At 48.3% G+C, this 15,906-nt stretch overlaps 1 long non-coding RNA gene across 1 annotated transcript; it reads left to right on the top strand.

Annotated features, from left to right (window-relative positions):
- The first annotated feature begins 7,355 nt into the window (after positions 1-7,355).
- On the top strand, positions 7,356-14,194 carry LOC121111015. Its single transcript, XR_005860339.1, has 2 exons — positions 7,356-11,566; positions 12,246-14,194. It is a non-coding gene; the product is annotated as an uncharacterized LOC121111015 (long non-coding RNA).
- The last annotated feature ends 1,712 nt before the right edge of the window (positions 14,195-15,906 follow it).

The following is a 15,906-nucleotide window of genomic DNA, read 5'->3' as shown; positions in this document are numbered from 1 at the left end:
TCTCACTTGGGAAAGAGGAGCAGGAGAGGGCAAGGGGGAAATTGCACTCAGAAGAGAGGCAAAAAAGGAAACTCATCCCAGCATCTGAAGCTGTTTGTGCCCTTTCTGAGTTAACGCCCGTGGTGGATGTCTTGTTTTACCACATCTGGTGAAAGAAAGTCTGAAGTCTGTTTAGGCTGCCAGCTTATTCCAGAGGTTTATTTTTAGCAGAGATGGCTTGTGACAGCGTAACGGTGTTGCAACACTGCAGCTCTTGTTTGTGGTTCTCTCGTTCTTCGGTCCTGGATTAAGTTAGGACTCCTGACAGGGTCTCATTGTGCTGGAAACCACACCGATGTCGCAAGAGACGGCTCCTTCCCAGGCAGAGGAAGACCTGCAAGGAGCGAGAGGGACGTGGGGTGAGTGCCGAGCTGCAGAGCAAAGCAGGCCTCACAGCACGGCTTCTAGACGTGGAACTTCAAAACCAGGCCTGCGTGGTTATTCTCCCTTCATTTTCACATGCTTTATTCCCGTGCAAATCCATTCACATCTGCCCAGAGTCATACAAATGAGTCCCTGAAGCTGCCTCTCTTCGGGCTGTGCACACTGCACTGTGAGTCCCACTGCTGGTTCCTTCTTTCCTCCTTAACTGCTGCACGATGCCAGCAGCTTTCTGCTTGCTTTACGATTTCATGGCGGTTGCTTGACACATCAGTGCAAAAATTAATTAACTTTGGCAACGGTGTAAGCAGCAGCTTCGGCAGTCCAAGAGCGAGCAAGGTCAGGGTTTCAGCACGATCCCATTTGGAGAACTCGCCGGGGCTCGAGCGGAGCATTCTCGCTGCTGTGATTTGGATTTGGATTGCTGCTCTCTCGCCTTGTTTGCAAGTCCTGTCCTGTTGGCGAGGCCAACGCAAAGCCAAATCCCAAAGACAATGGCGGATGACTGTTCCACGCATGGAGCAGCGATCGGCGCCGGGCACCCTTTGGCTCCCAAGCGTACAGTCACTACAAAACCATTATCGACTTAAGAAAATACCTCTGCTGGTGTCTTGGCTTTCATTTGGTGATATTAAAAGGTCAGAGGAAAAATTAGAGCTCTTTTCACCCTCACCCCTTTAAGTGCTAAATTCATTGCAAGCAATTGAGCCAACAATTTAGATTAACGAAATAGCTTCAGATGACGGAGAAACTGTGATCCTCAAAGGATGCCTGAACGAAGTGCGGCTTTTCAGAAGGAGATTGAAATTGCCCTTGGCCTCCTGTTACAAAGATCCTCCCCGTTGGCCTGGGATGTGAATAATGCGAGAGCAGCGAGCTCAGCTCTGCAGTGTGCCCTTAGACCACAGTGAAAGGCTGCGAGAGGCAACAGTAAATACAGGGGAAAAAAAGGTCTGTGTCAGACTGACTCCAAATTAATCTGTTTCCCAAGCAAATAATTACTGCTGCCGGTGAATTGCATTTATCACACTGATGTTATAGTCTCGTAGGGCTGAAACATCTTTGGGATTCTTTTCCTCCCTGTCTAGCCCTTTCCCAGCCTTCTCCAGGGCATGGGTGAGGATGCATCTCCCAGCCTGGCCTGGAGAAGGAGCCTGGCAAGCGTGAAGCACGGCAGCAATCCAGTGAGATGATAGATGGGAACTGTTACAGTTCAGCTGCTTTTTCAGCCAGCTTGTTTCCTTGGTGCCTCTGTTGTTCTACTGCACACACAAGCCTCCGCTGAGACAAAACTCACATCTCTTCTTTAATGGGAGATAGGACACTGTCAGCGTAATGTGCTCCCCATGGACGGCTCCGGCTGAGGAGCTCATTGCTAAGACTGAGCCCACGGGGATGGGAGGTGTTGGAGTGTCCCCCAGCACAGAGCACCAAAGGCTGAGCTGAACACAGATCCCTCTCTGGAGAGGTGTCTGCACCACTGGTTGGTGGGAGCAGAAGATGCTGCAGAGGAGATGCATCTTCTTTTGTCCTCCTCCAGGACCCTGGTCAGGACTGAAAAGGAGACCATGCAAGGAGAAAACCATCCCAGACTTTTACACCAATCCCAAGGGGTGATGGAAGGTGGCGCATGGCTTTCTATCCTATAATCCAAAGATCAGCCCCTATCAACTGACTGTCATTCCCACATGAGGTGGCCCATTGTGATCCAAGGCACAACAGTTGGCCATCCTGGTGAAGGAGGAAAGTCCTCCTAATGTCAGCAGCAACACGTTGTACCACTCGTGCAGTGCAGTTCCAGCTCAGTCTCAAGCCCATGGGTTTCAACTTTCATTTTGTTTCAACTTTTAGATCTTCCTAGAAAATTTCTTTTCCTGACAACCATTCTGAGAAACTCATTTTCCATGACTGGTTCCTTCAGAAATGTTATTACTGGCCAATAATTGAATAAGATTAAATTTCTCTTGCTGGAAAATTCAGACTGTACAAAGTTTTAATATCAAAACCCTAACAAGTAATAACAAGTAATTTCCTGAGAATTTACACCACAATCTGGCATTGGTAGTCCTTCATGGGAAAATGCTTCAGTTCCAGTGCCTAGATGTATTTTTAAGGAAACTAATGGCAAATGGGGTAAAAGGAAAAGCACAGAGGATAATTACAGAACCCCACTTATCAACCTGCTCCTAAGCATTCTTTGGAGTGGTAGGTAAACATGCAAAACAACAAACCACTCTGTATTTTTAGGCTGCTTTGAAGTTTGAGTTTCAAAGAAATGTTAACTTGCAGCACTTCAGCATTTCCATAACGACTGGTGAAAGTGTCTTTGGACAGCAGCCACCACCCAGTTCTCCAGAAAGAAGCCCAAAACAGACAACTGGTCAGAGATATTGCATCCTTAGCTAAGAGAAGGCACAGGCCTTCCACAGAAGGGAAGGAGCCACCAAAGCCCCACCTTCACCCTTCTCATGCGCCACGGGGTGATCCCACCATGCAACAGTGGCATCTTCCAAGCAGAAACACATTCTCAGTGTGCAGAATGGGAACCGAGGTCCCTAAAGACATTCAGAGGTGACCTCGGGGGTGCCATAGCACCCTGCCTCAGCCTCACAGTGCATTCTGCACTGCCCTTCCCCTGGGGCTGCAGCAGATAGATAGCCCTGCACACATCTCAGCACGGTGTCGGCGCTCGGCAGCCTCTGCCACGGGCAGATGCAGGTGTTGGCAAGTGCAGGCAGGCTGCTAAAAATATCCTGCGTGCTTTATTCTTGTTTCAAAAGCCATTAAGTATTTCTATCAGCGTCTTTTTCATCTCCCGCATGGAGAACTGCCTAATACTCCCACTGATCCTTCGTAATCCCCTGAATCTCAGGTTGTTGCAAATGGGAGGATCTGGGCTGCGGATCTGCGCACCCAAATGCTCAGCCTTGCGCTGTGCCAAATACGAGCTTGGTTTTCTCCTGATTTCATCTGTTCTTACAACACAGTTGTGCTGAGTATGGGCTGTGCCTGTAAGGAGCACAGTCAAACCTAATTACTCTTCACCTGAGCATAATCCACGCACCCCAGTTCTCCATGCAGAATATTTAGGCCTGCTTCTTAAACGGCACCGATCTGAAGTGCTGGGAAGTCCCTGCTCACCTGGTTGGTGTCTTACAGTACCAAAGGTAAACCTGAGCAAAGCCAGGAGCAACCGGAGCAGCAGGAGAGCAGGGTTGGGCCTTTCCCCTTGCTCTCTGTGAAGACAAAGGCATGGTGCTTTCCTCTTGTTCTGCCCTGTGACAGACGCCGCTCCCGGTGCGTGCATGCGGTGATTCCGGGCAGTCCTGCCATTTTAGTCATCCTAATGTGTTTGCTTAGGCACCAACATTAGTGTCAAAAGCACTTACTGCAAGGGAAGCTTCCCAGGAGAGCACCATTCTCTGCCAGAGCAATCGGTCTTCTGCATGGAGAGTATGAGCTGAGTGGCATTTACTACAGAGGGATGGATAATGAATTAACCACAAATTTGGAGCGTCATTCAAAGGTCCACTTCCAGCCGGGCCGTCTGCATAGAATCTGCTTTGCCCCTTGTTGGGCCAGCGGCATGTGATGGCATGGAACCTGAGCTGAAAATACTTATTCTTGGTTATCTTGTTTGGAGCTGCTTATTCCAGCTGGTATCACTGTGGTATGGTAACCCCCCCCCTCACCAGCTTTGCTCATCAGGAAGTGTTTGCTTCATATCAGGCCAATTGGGATGGGTAATTGGTGAGACCTGGGCATGGGGAACCTGGGGCAGCTCGGATCCCCAGGCAGCCCCACCAAGGTCAGGCCCAGAGCTCATCCTGTGCACCCAGCTCTTCTCCCACAGACAACTCATTTTTGGGAGTGCAGCTTTACGACAGACTCACCTGAGTTTTGGTGGGGAGGATTCAGCAAACAGCCTTCCCGTGTGAGCTGAGCTCTGGAAGCAGCTGCATGTCTCTGTTTTTGGGCTCTCCGTAGGCAAATGAGCAGAGACCCGCCTGGCTCGCTGCTTTGAGAAGTTGCTTTATGATTTGTTTGCTGCTTTGATATATATATATTTTCAAGTTTCTTTGTCTTTGATGTAAAAGAAACAGTTAGGAGGAATTTCAGCTTAGCTGTGGAGGTGCAGAAGTAATTGGAGATTACATTTAAATCTGCTGCCTCGAGTTTTAAGGGCAATTTTTGTTCTCTGATCTCTTCTTCCAGAGCTGCTGTAATTGCAGCTAAATCCAAAGTACACCTCTCCCGCTGTGTGTTACCTATGTGTGCTACTTAGGGGGGTCGCTGGGCAATGCCAGGTCCCTGCAGAGTGAGCACAGAGCCCACAGCTGTGCCCTGCTCACAGGCCCATAAATCAGAGTGGTTGTGTTTATTCCAAGGGATTTTGGGGGTGATTTTCCTAAGGCTGGTGCCTGGGCTGGAGAGGCCATTAATTAGCACTGACAATATGGAGTTTCAGCCTCTTTTAGAAGCTGTGTATGCTTTTTAAAGAGATAGATGACTCTCAAGGGAGTGAGCACGGGCAGCCTGCCCATGCCATGCCGTGCCATGCCATGCCATCCCATCCCATCCCATGCCATGCCATCCCATGCCATCCCATGCCATGCCATGCCATGCCATCCCATCCCATCCCATCCCATCCCATCCCATCCCATCCCATTCCATGGCTGCACATCCCACTGCAGATCCCAAGTGTTGCAATGTGCACTCCTGTAATTGCCCTGCTGCTGCCCCTGTCCATGGGATACTATGGAGAGAGTGCTCAGGCACTGATTCATTTCCACAGATCTACGTGATGTAATGGAGGTAATTACGAACAATGCAGCCATGGACAAAAGCTTGCAATATTCACATTGCAAATAACATTTAAATCTCAAATCCTAGAATTCTCACCCCTATGGAGAGCTCTAGGATTCAGCAGTGCTGAAGCCAGCATTGTCCCAGAGAGCAGAATTTGGGGCATTCACACGAGGCAGTGAGTGGTGGCAATGGATCCTGCTCCAGCCATGTCTGCATCTCCCCATCCTTTGGTGGCTGCAGTACGTACCCCACGGAGGGCACAGCACAGAGGTCCTGCTGCAGGGCAGCTCCCCAGGCCGTTGGCATTTTGCAGCTCTCAGAAAAGGTTTCTTGCTCAGGGCTGTGTTAGTGTTTGATGTTTCTAAAACACTAAGCAGACACCATGCTCCTAACCCTGCCAGACTTGCAATGAAGCAGATATGTAATCCTTGGCAGGGATTAAATCTTATAGCAGTAGAGCGTATTTAAGAACTACGCTGTCAAATGCTTGCCTAAGCAGAGGAAAATATTCTTAATTTAAACTTCTTCAGAAATCTATTTCCAGTTTTTACCACATGTGACCTGTGGTCCCAGTTTGCTCCTTTCTGAACACTTGGAAGAGAAACTTTTGCCTCTAGCATACAACAATATTCACGTGTACATGCACAGCCATATAAGTGCTATTTGATCCATAGCAGCAGGTGCAGAGGTGTGTGCAGGGGCACCTCTGTGTACAGGGAAAAGCCCCAAGCTGTAGGATATGTACTCCTGGCAGCTGGAGGATTTACGGGGGTGGGAGGGAGCTGTGCTGAGGGGCTATGGGGAGGATGGTGAAGGTGCTCCAGGCAGGATCTGCTCTTGCCTTGTCCCGTTAATGGGGATGTGAGCAACAGGTGGGGCTTGAGTAAGTAATGAGGAGCACATCCTTCAAGATCAGGGCAGAGAGAAGTCCTCAAGACTCTGGTTGTGGATCCCCATCTAACTCAGGAACTGTGGCTTTGATTTGCTTGGGGTTTGGCCCAAGCACTGGGGAAACCAGCTAGGTGTCCCAGCTGAAAAGCAGGTTTCTAAGCCTGATTTAACAACTGAATTTAACAGCAGCTTCAGGAGCTGCTTTAAAGCTTTAACTCAACCTCTGCCACAAGCCTCCGCTGGCTGAAAAGTCCTTCTCTGTCCCATTCACTGAGGCTGTGCCTGGGAGCCCTGGTACTCTGGGGGATGCTGCAGAGCTGGGTACCCTGAGGCATGGTTTGTGGTGCAGATGGGATCCAGCAAAAAGGCTTTTGTGAGACTTCAGGTCACGAAGATACAGCACTACCCTTACTGCAGCAGGAAGCACATTAAATTGAGACCTGCTGAAATCCAGCTTGTCCAGAGCCCATCACTGCCTATCAGGGCCTCACACAAACAAACCCTATCTTCCACCACTGCCCTGTCCCCAGCTCCAGCCTACCCAGCAGCCGGCCGAACATGCAATTCTGCTGTGTTTTAGATGAGAACTTTTTCCATCTGACAATAGGAACCACGTGGCGTTGCCCAGATCCATCTATCAGTCAGCGCAGGAACTGCCGGAGACCACAGACTAATTAAGGAGCCTTTAAATAGTTTCCGCCAGCGATATGATAAGAGCTGACTCTTGAAATGAAGAAACCCGGAGAAAGGTGACAGGGCGCTGTGCCACGCTCACATCTCCTGCCCTACGAACAGCTATTGGCAGCCACCTTCCTTAGGAAAGTCACCGAGTGCTGGGGCTGGGCCAGAAAATCCTCCTTCCCTATCGGCTGCAGCGATCGTCTGCGTCACAGCCATGCCAAGGGGGCTGGGGACAGCACAGCCATGTGGGGCTGAGCGGTGGGGACCAGGGGCAGCCCAGTGTGGTCTGCTAACCTCACAGCCAAGCTCCTCTGCTGTAACAAATCTCCTAAAGGGGAGTTATAGGAAAGAAGGGGGTGGACTCTTTAGCAGGGTCAGTTGTGACAGGACAAGGGGAAATGGCTTCAAACTAAAAGAGGGGAGATTTAGATTGGATATAAGGGTAAAGCTTTTTACAAGAAGGGTGGTGAGGCACTGGCACAGGTTGCCCAGAGGGGTGATGGTGCCCCGTCTCTGCAGACACCCAAGGTCAGGCTGGATGGGGCTCTGATCACTGATGGAGCTGTAGGTGTCCCTGTTCACTGCAGGGGGTTGGAACAGATGGTTTTTAGGGCCCCTTCCAACTCCAATGATTCTGATTCCGATTCTTTTACAGAGAAGCTGATCTGGATCCCACCACTGGATTAGCAGAGCTGTGCCCCTTCAGTGTGTTGGTACAGCATGAGAAACGTGTGATAAAAGGCACATATTTTTGTATCTGAGTCACCTCTTGCAAACAGAGCATCACATTAATGTTTGTCTAGAAACACCTTCCCTCACAGTAGCCAGCCTTGACCCTTTCAGACGGCGGAGCTATAAAAATACATCCATATAATTTCAGTGGCTGTTTGTGCTGTCTGAACGGCTGCCAGGAGCCGCCTCGGAGCTGCTGCCTCTTGGGGCAAGGACACAAACAGGAGTCTGAACTATGTCCTCCGCTTCCTCTTGGAGGGTAGAACTGACAATTTTTAACAAATTAGAGAGGTTGGCTGATCACGGGCAGTTCTGTGATCGGTGCCACGCGCCCGCCAATGGGCAAGGGCTGTAAATAAGCAGCACTGCCATTAACCCAATGGGGCAGAGCTGATTTATACAGGCTAAGGGCTGGGATGGTTGGATTTATGTTGGGCAGTGTGACTCCTGACTCCCAGTTACGTCACTGGGCGCAGGGGAAAGAGAAAGCACATCTGAGCAAAGGCAACCGCTCACCTTCACAGCTCAGTATTGGCCCCTTAATTTCCTACTGATTAAACTGCAGGAAAACAAAATCTGCTTTGCCTGGGGCAACTTGGCTTCTGCTCAAGAGCTTCCTCATCAAAATGAAATATCCTTTGCTGTGAAACAGTTAGCAGGAGGATGAATGTAGTTACAAAAGCAGCTATTTGTAAAACCCAACCAGGGAGCAGTGATCTGCTGCAAAATACCATTATCTAGAGGGGAAATCTCTGCAAGAGCCCTGGGGGTCAAAACTTCCCATAAAGACCAAGTTTCCTTGGGGCTGCCTATTTATTGGTTTCCTTCAGCTGAACGTGTTTGCATATGGACCATGCAGATACAGACACCTTTCCACTGCTAATGTGGTCCGTGGCTCATCTAGCACGTGAGCAGACTGGGTTGGCATGGGGCTGTTGGGCCCTCCAGCTCTTGTCCTGCTGGTGAACTTTAGTGCCCCCCATCCCAGAGGCCCATGCTATGGAACTTAGTGCTTTTCATCTTGCTCTCTTCAGATTTGCGTTCCCTGTGCAGTTGATGGCATCTCATTGGGAAGCGCAATGCAGTGTTGTGACCCTTCAAATGTCCCCTTACTGTCATCAGCTGTCTTTGTGCTGGAAAACTCTGTGTGAGCCAAAAAAGCAACCGAAATAATCCCATACAATGGTGAATTCACAGCAGGTTGTTTTAATCCTTGGAAGTAGCCACAAGAGGGAGATGTGATTGGATGTGCCAGATCAAAGCCTTCAATATGCAGAAATATTGAGGAGTTGCACACTGATTCAGAGATCATCAGAAATCCAGGCAGAAATGTCACTGTAGGACCACGCAGTTCCAGAGTCACCCGTGCTGAATTTAGGAAGTACTTTTACCATGGTCAAACTCCTACAGCACAGTGATCATTTTTTCCTGAAGCATCCTTAGTCCCATTGACAACCCATTTTTTTCCCTGTGAGTTTTAATGTCTGAACTACATTAACTGCTCTGCGTGAAAGAAAGGAAAATGTCTGCTTCCCCCAAACCCCAACAAATGAAGAGTGAAATTTTCATTTCAAATTGATTTTAAACAAGTTTTTGATCAGTGAACCAAAAAATCAATGATTCAGACAGCAGAGCCGTAATTATCTCTCCCCCGAGGGCAGGCGGATGGAGCGATGCTGAAGCGTTTTGGAGCTCCTTACAAACAGGCACTGCATTCTGCAGCCTGGGCTTTAGGCTGAAGCAAAATATGTTTTCTGAAGGTGATCAATCTGTCCTGTTTCCCATGGCTGAGAATCTCTTCCAGTAAAAATAAACCTCCTCCTCTCCTCTCCTCTCCTCTCCTCTCCTCTCCTCTCCTCTCCTCTCCTCTCCTCTCCTCTCCTCTCCTCTCCTCTCCTCTCCTCTCCTCTCCTCTCCTCTCCTCTCCTCTCCTCTCCTCTCCCATCCTCTTCTTTCTTTTTTTTTTTTCCTCCCAGTCCTCCATAAATGCTAAAATAAAGAGATTTGGTGAGCTGGAGTTTTGGGCAGGGACTTGTCAGCGCAGCTAGGGCTGCAGTGCTCCCCTAAGGGAGAAACAGAGGAAAACAGTGTTCTTCTCCTAGCACTGCTTCTGTTAGGTAATTGCTCGTGCCGCATCTGGCTCAGCCCAGTCAGTGAGTGCTCGGGGCTGCAAGACCTACTTACACACAAACAGACTGACATCCATCTGAGAGTCATCGTGGGCACAGGGAAACAATCCTCCCTGAAATAAAAAGCCTTTTTTGCAGGGCACTGAATAACCATTTGGCAAACTGTGTGCCAGGCTGGCACTCACATTAATCTGCTTAGGTCAACTAACACAGTTGTGCAAGAGTAGAAAATACCCGGTCAAGTAAATTACATCATCCAGGGACAAGCTATTCTAAAGAAAGCACACATTATAAGCTTGAGCTTAATGTTCAGCTGAACATTTCAGTGTATTTGCAAGCAGGAGCATAGGCTTGTTGCTTTCCTTGTGAAAAAATGAGGGCTCTCTGAAGTTCTTTCTAGCAGAAGAGCATTGGGCTCAATTAATCACCAGTCAACATCCGGAATGAATTATAAACCCCTTATATTTTTTCTCACATTAGCAGTACCAGATATGGAAAATCCCTGATCCAGAAGGAAGGAGGCCCCAGCACTGCTGCCCAGAGCTGTGGGTGCCCCATCCCCGGAGGTGCCCAAGGCCATGGATGGGGCCCTGGACAGCCTGAGCTGGGGGGGGGCACCCAGTCCAAGGCAGGAGGTGGAGCTGAGGGGGCTTTAAGGTCCATTCCAACCCAGTGATTCTGTGATTCTTTGATCCTGTGACTCTGAGATGCTGCATAACATTGTGGACAAGAAACTTTCCCTGCTAAAATTGGGGCTGACTTTGAAATGTTTTACTCCTTCTACCATCAGTACATCTTTGTGACGACTTGCATCATTTGATACTTGGTTAAAATCTGTTGTTCTCTCTGCAGTCTTAAATACATTTTTAAAAACCGAAGTTTGAGGAGATGAAGGAATTTAGAAGCCATAAGGGGGTCAAAATGGAAGGTTTTGCCTTGCAGTGAAACCTGAGCTGCCATCATCCCAGCACGTCCATAGGGCACCTTGGAATCCTGTGCCCCCTTGGCAAGCACAGCGATGGCCCCAGAAGAAAAACTGCACCCACAGCTGGGTTATGGTTTTGCTTTTGCAGAAAGTGCTGTATCATGGAAGGAGCTCTCCTTCAGTTTTCTGAGGTTTTCTTGAAAGCTCTCCTCTTGCAAAGCTGCTCACTGTGGGTTGAGCCTTAGATTGCAGTTTGGTCCCAAATATGCAAGTGTGTCATATAGGGAATTCCCACAGAATGGAATAAAAGTATAAAATGTGGTTGGACTGAAACTATATTTAGACTTGGTGGCTTTTTAGCCCTGGTTGAACTTTGGCTCGTTAGAAAATCAGATTTGTGCTCAAAGTTTTCTTTTTTCTTCCCTTCCCCAAACGTGACTAACTGAGCCCCCATAGCTTTAAGTACACTTAGAGAGACCATGCGTTGTTATCTCATTTTGGAATAACCTCTGTTTACCAGCTTTCCCTTCCATCCCTTTTCATCCTCTTTTTCCATCTAATTCCCCGTAACCTTGATTCACTTCAGCTTAAACTCACATGAAAAAAAAAAAGCCACACGAGCAACAAAAAATAGGTAAAATCTACGCAAGCGTAATAGAGCCCTTCAGGATTTTATCTGCCTGCTCATGAGTGGTAGCAGAAGGACTGTTAAGCTAACGTGAATTTTAAAGCTGGGTATTGTATGTTGTACATTGACTTCTACAGGGAATGCATGTGATCAGTGGGAGCTGGGTGGACAATCCATCACTTTAAGGCTTAATGCAGCTGAAGGGTCGAAGCAGGCAGCACTCATCAGGGCTCTCACTCTGCCTGCTTCTCTCCAGCTCCTCCTGCCCCTCGTTCATCTGTTCGATCTCACTGCCACTCTCAGAGATGTAACTTCACACCAGAGCTGCAGATAACTGCATCTATCCGCTGTGTAAGTAAAGCCACGTGTATGTCTTTGCGGGATGATGGTCATGATATAATGCACTATGTGTGGCACACAGAGCTCTTCTGCTCATAAGAATGAAGAAAGTCCTTAATAAGCATTATTATCATTGCTATTTAGTGATGGTCTTGTTGCGGGCGTAAGCATCCCTGTGCAAGCGTATATTAACTGCATATTTAAACTCCTCCATCTATTTCTCTGCACTGCAAATGAGCTGATAAACGATCACAGCCTGCTCAGATTATAATATGAATTGACATACCAAAAAAATGGTCCAACTCCATCTGTTTACGTTACGTAACTTGTGATCTCAAGCAATTTCAGAGGCAGGATTTGCTGCATAAATAGTACAATTTCCAGTAAGGAGATTAAGGCTTCTTTCTGGGAAAGGAAGAAATTACCAGAAAAGCTGTCATTTCAATGAACACGAATAAATCATGTTCCAAAATACACAGGGAGACAAATGTATGTCATTGAGTCCCTCTGCCCCTAGATGCTCCCTCCACGCTTGTCACAGAGAACAGCATTTTGCCACGGAATACCATCCATCCTTGAAACATTTATGAAATGTGGCTAGCTCTATTTTCTACTTATGTCAAGGCTTTTAAAAGTCAGTGCTGCTATTAATATTTTACGTTTTGTACGTGTATTTTTTTTTTAATCCCAGTGCCCGTTTTTTTTAATATCCGGTGGCTTTCCCTGAACTGCTGACGTCAGTGAATCCCTGCACAGAGCAGCGCTGGATGCATTTTGTGAGCGTGAGCAGAGGCGTGCAGCTTCAGGGGCAGCTGGCAGCCCATCATGCTGCGGGTGACGGGGAGCAGATCTTTCCTCTGACGGGTCTCTGCGGAAGAACTCATGGGTTTTAGAGTGTTTCTGCCCTTGAATGGGCAGCTGCAAACCCCCAACACCACCCATCCCCTTCCCAGCCCGCAGTGTTACCCCTGTTCTGCTATTTATTTGCTCTTTCCAGCTGCAGGTCTCACACTTACCTGGCCCTGCCCTCTGCTCCAGCCCTGGGAATCACAGAATCATTAAGGGTAAAAAGATCAATAACGTCTTCTAGTCCAACTATCAAGCCATGTCTGTGACCTCCCTAGACCATGTCACTCAGTGTGACATCTACCCTTCCCTTGGACACCTCCAGGGACAGTGATTCCACCACTCCCTGGGCAGCCTGTGCCAATGCCTCAGCAAAGGTGAGGTGCACCCCTCTGGGTTGCTATGGGAGTTGCTCACCTTTTGCATCCAGTGTGATGTTATGGTGCAGGCTGTGGCTCCTCAGCAGGTGCATGGCTATGGAGCATGGCCATGGCTCCTCAGCAGATCCCCCCACCTCTCTGTGGTGCCTTCTCACTGGGAAGCAGAGCAGTCTGCTGTGGTTAACAGGAGGCACTGTGTTGGTAGCTCCTATTTTATTGCTTGTAGATTTCCATCCCTTTTCTGAAGCCACTTTGTCCTTGAGTCATGTGTTCATCATCTCTCTGCTCACTGTCACCTCCATCCTTTTCCCCATCCCTTGTGCAGCTCAGGACTTTGGGGACTTCCCCAGGACAGCTCAGCAGGACGCCCAGTGAAAGGCTCTCTCCTCCCAAGCTCAACTGTTGCTTTTCACAGAATTGTAGAATTATTCAGGTTGGAAAAGACCTCTGAGATCCCCAAGGCCAACCCCAGCCCACCCCCACCATGCCCGCTGCCCACATCCCTCAGTGCCACATCTCCACGGTTCTTGAACACCTCCAGGGATGGTGACCCCACCACTCCCTGGGCAGCTGTGCCACTGCATCACCACTCTCTTGGAGAAGATGATTTTCCTAACCAAAGAAATTTTTCTACTAAAACAAGCTGGGATACCAGGCCCCAACCCCGCTCCCACTGAATTCTCACGACTTTCAAATAGCTTATTTCACCACAGAGAAAATGAAGCTGTCCATGTTGATATGTACAAGAAACAGAGCGGCAGAGGAGAAGCTTTTGCCTGCAAGCTCACACACTCAGCCAAACACAAAATGTTTTGGAGAATGGTCCCATATTGGTATCTGGAGAGCTGATGCTGTCATCCGCCGCAGGGCCGAACCGGCCTCCTGGCCTCCATCACACAGCCTCACACAGAGAGCTCAGGCACTGCATAAAGGCCTGGGATGGTGTTACAAGGGGACATGAAGCCTCACGGGGTCTCTGATGAGTGACAGATGTTCTTGGCTCCTGAAAGCAGTCAGAAAAGGCAGAGGGCACTATCATAGCCAGGCCTGGCAGTCCTCTGCGACCTGTCAGCCATTTTATAACACAGGGTTGCTCATGTCCTCACGCTTTAATTGCTGTTTAGCAAAGAGGCGTTTGGGAGGAGTTTCCCCAGCAGAAAAGATTAGAGAGGGCCACCAGAAGGAGAGATAATAATCGATGAGATTGACTTTCTCTGGTCAGGGGTGTTGGCTAACTCCTGGAAACGCCATTTTCCTCATTCCCCTCCTATGAGGCTGCAGAAGCACGGCCTGATTTCTCCGACAACCAGCACTTCTGGCCACATCCAGTCCCAGGACACCTCCCTGTGTCTAGCACAGGCCACAGCCCTGAGACCAGCAGCTGGGCTGTGTGTGTGGAGCAGAGTTTTTCAGGTGAGAACACGTATCATAGAATCACAGAACCATACGATAGTTTATTTTGGAGGGAACCTTAAAGCTCACCCAGCCCCAACCCTAGCTGTGGGCTGGTTGCCCCCCACCAGATCAGGCTGTACAGAGCCCCATCCAGTCTGGCCTTGGGCACCTTCGGGGATTGGGACACCCACAGATCTCTGGACATGAGTTATATGCACGCTTTTTTAAACAACTTGCTCAGCTGTGCCATCTCAGACTTGTCAGACAGAACTTCATTACCATTTCCATGGGCCTATGGCAGCAATTTCTTTACCACCCTGTGCAGCAGATGCTGCAGAAGGTTCACATGTGCTCCAGAAACTCTGAGGTCATGTGGAAACTTTTCAAATTAGTGAGGGCTCCTGGACATGAGATGACTATGTTTTGCAAAGTAAACAGTTCTCCTTGGTACTTTTCAGCTTGTTTGAATAACTTTCAGCCCATTTTTTTAAGACAAGTTTGCTTTAAAGGGAAAAAAAGTCTTCAAGTCATATGATGCATGCAACTTGTCTTTTCTTGATGAAGAAAAAAAAGTGAGGAACTTTTTGCCCATAAAAATCCCTGCCAGGAAGATTAGTGGTTACTGCACAGATCTGTTAGTTTGGAAAGTTGGGATGTATTCCTGAGAATGTTGCTGGCTATGTACATGACCTTGGAGAAGTTGATGGACTGGCAGTGAGCTGACCTTTCGAATGAGCCAAGCCTGCTCGTCTGCATTTTGATGGAAGAGGGGGTGTTTTCTCCTGGGTTTTGTTATCGTGGCTGTTTCCAACTTTACTGGGAAGTCCCACAGACAGAGCAGCTTGGCTGTGCTGGTCCTTTTGCAGCACTGCATGAAGCACGGGGCCGGGGGCACCTCATGTGGGCTTGAGAACCTCAGAGGAACCTGGAAGGCATGTGGTCCTGCCCAACAAACCACTTACACGGACATTTCCAAGAGCTGCTGAGACTCTGGCATGTGGATCTCTGGCCCAGTTCATGTTGGTGATATCTCCTATGGATCTCGGCACCTAATGGGTTGATTTGGTTTGTTTGTTTTCAATTCAACAACCTGCAAAAATATTCCTGCTCCAGCAGAATGGATTCCTCCTTCTCCAGAAAGCATGCCCTGCTACGTCCATTAGATTTCTTTTGTTGCTGCTTTGGGAGAAGATGGCTGAATGTTCAGCTGCCAGTGCTATCAATAATCCACAAGCTGTTGTACTCAGCCCGTGGCTGCTTTTACCTGGGGGAGATTGCTGGCAGTACTTCCTCTCAGCTTTGTGTAGCAGTTTTAGTAACATAAATGAGTGGTAGAGATGCTACTGGTATACTCCACTGCATACTTTTTTTTTTTTTAAATTATGGCAGCAGACAGGATGCAGTGATAAAATAAAACTGGTTCTGACTCTGCTGTATATATTTTGGTGTTGCATTTTACTCACAATGAAGCTTCAGTGCCTAAACTGAAAATCAGATCCATAAGCTAACCTTTTTCCTTCTTTCCAAGACAGGAAAAAGAAAACTTCATTAGTTTGCCTATCATTTTCTCTGTTGGGAACATTAATACATACATGCACCAAAGACTCATATTGAGCAAAAGCTGGCAGCATAAACACATCTTCATTTGGTTCTGAAAATGGTGAGGTCTGTGGTCATTCTTATCTAGATCCAGCTGATATGAGATCTTTGTTTCCCACGCTCATAAGTTAC

The sequence above is a fragment of the Gallus gallus genome, chromosome 5 (genome assembly GCF_016699485.2).
Source record: "Gallus gallus isolate bGalGal1 chromosome 5, bGalGal1.mat.broiler.GRCg7b, whole genome shotgun sequence".
Taxonomy (NCBI): domain Eukaryota; kingdom Metazoa; phylum Chordata; class Aves; order Galliformes; family Phasianidae; genus Gallus; species Gallus gallus.
This window is presented reverse-complemented; position numbering and strand designations above follow the sequence as displayed.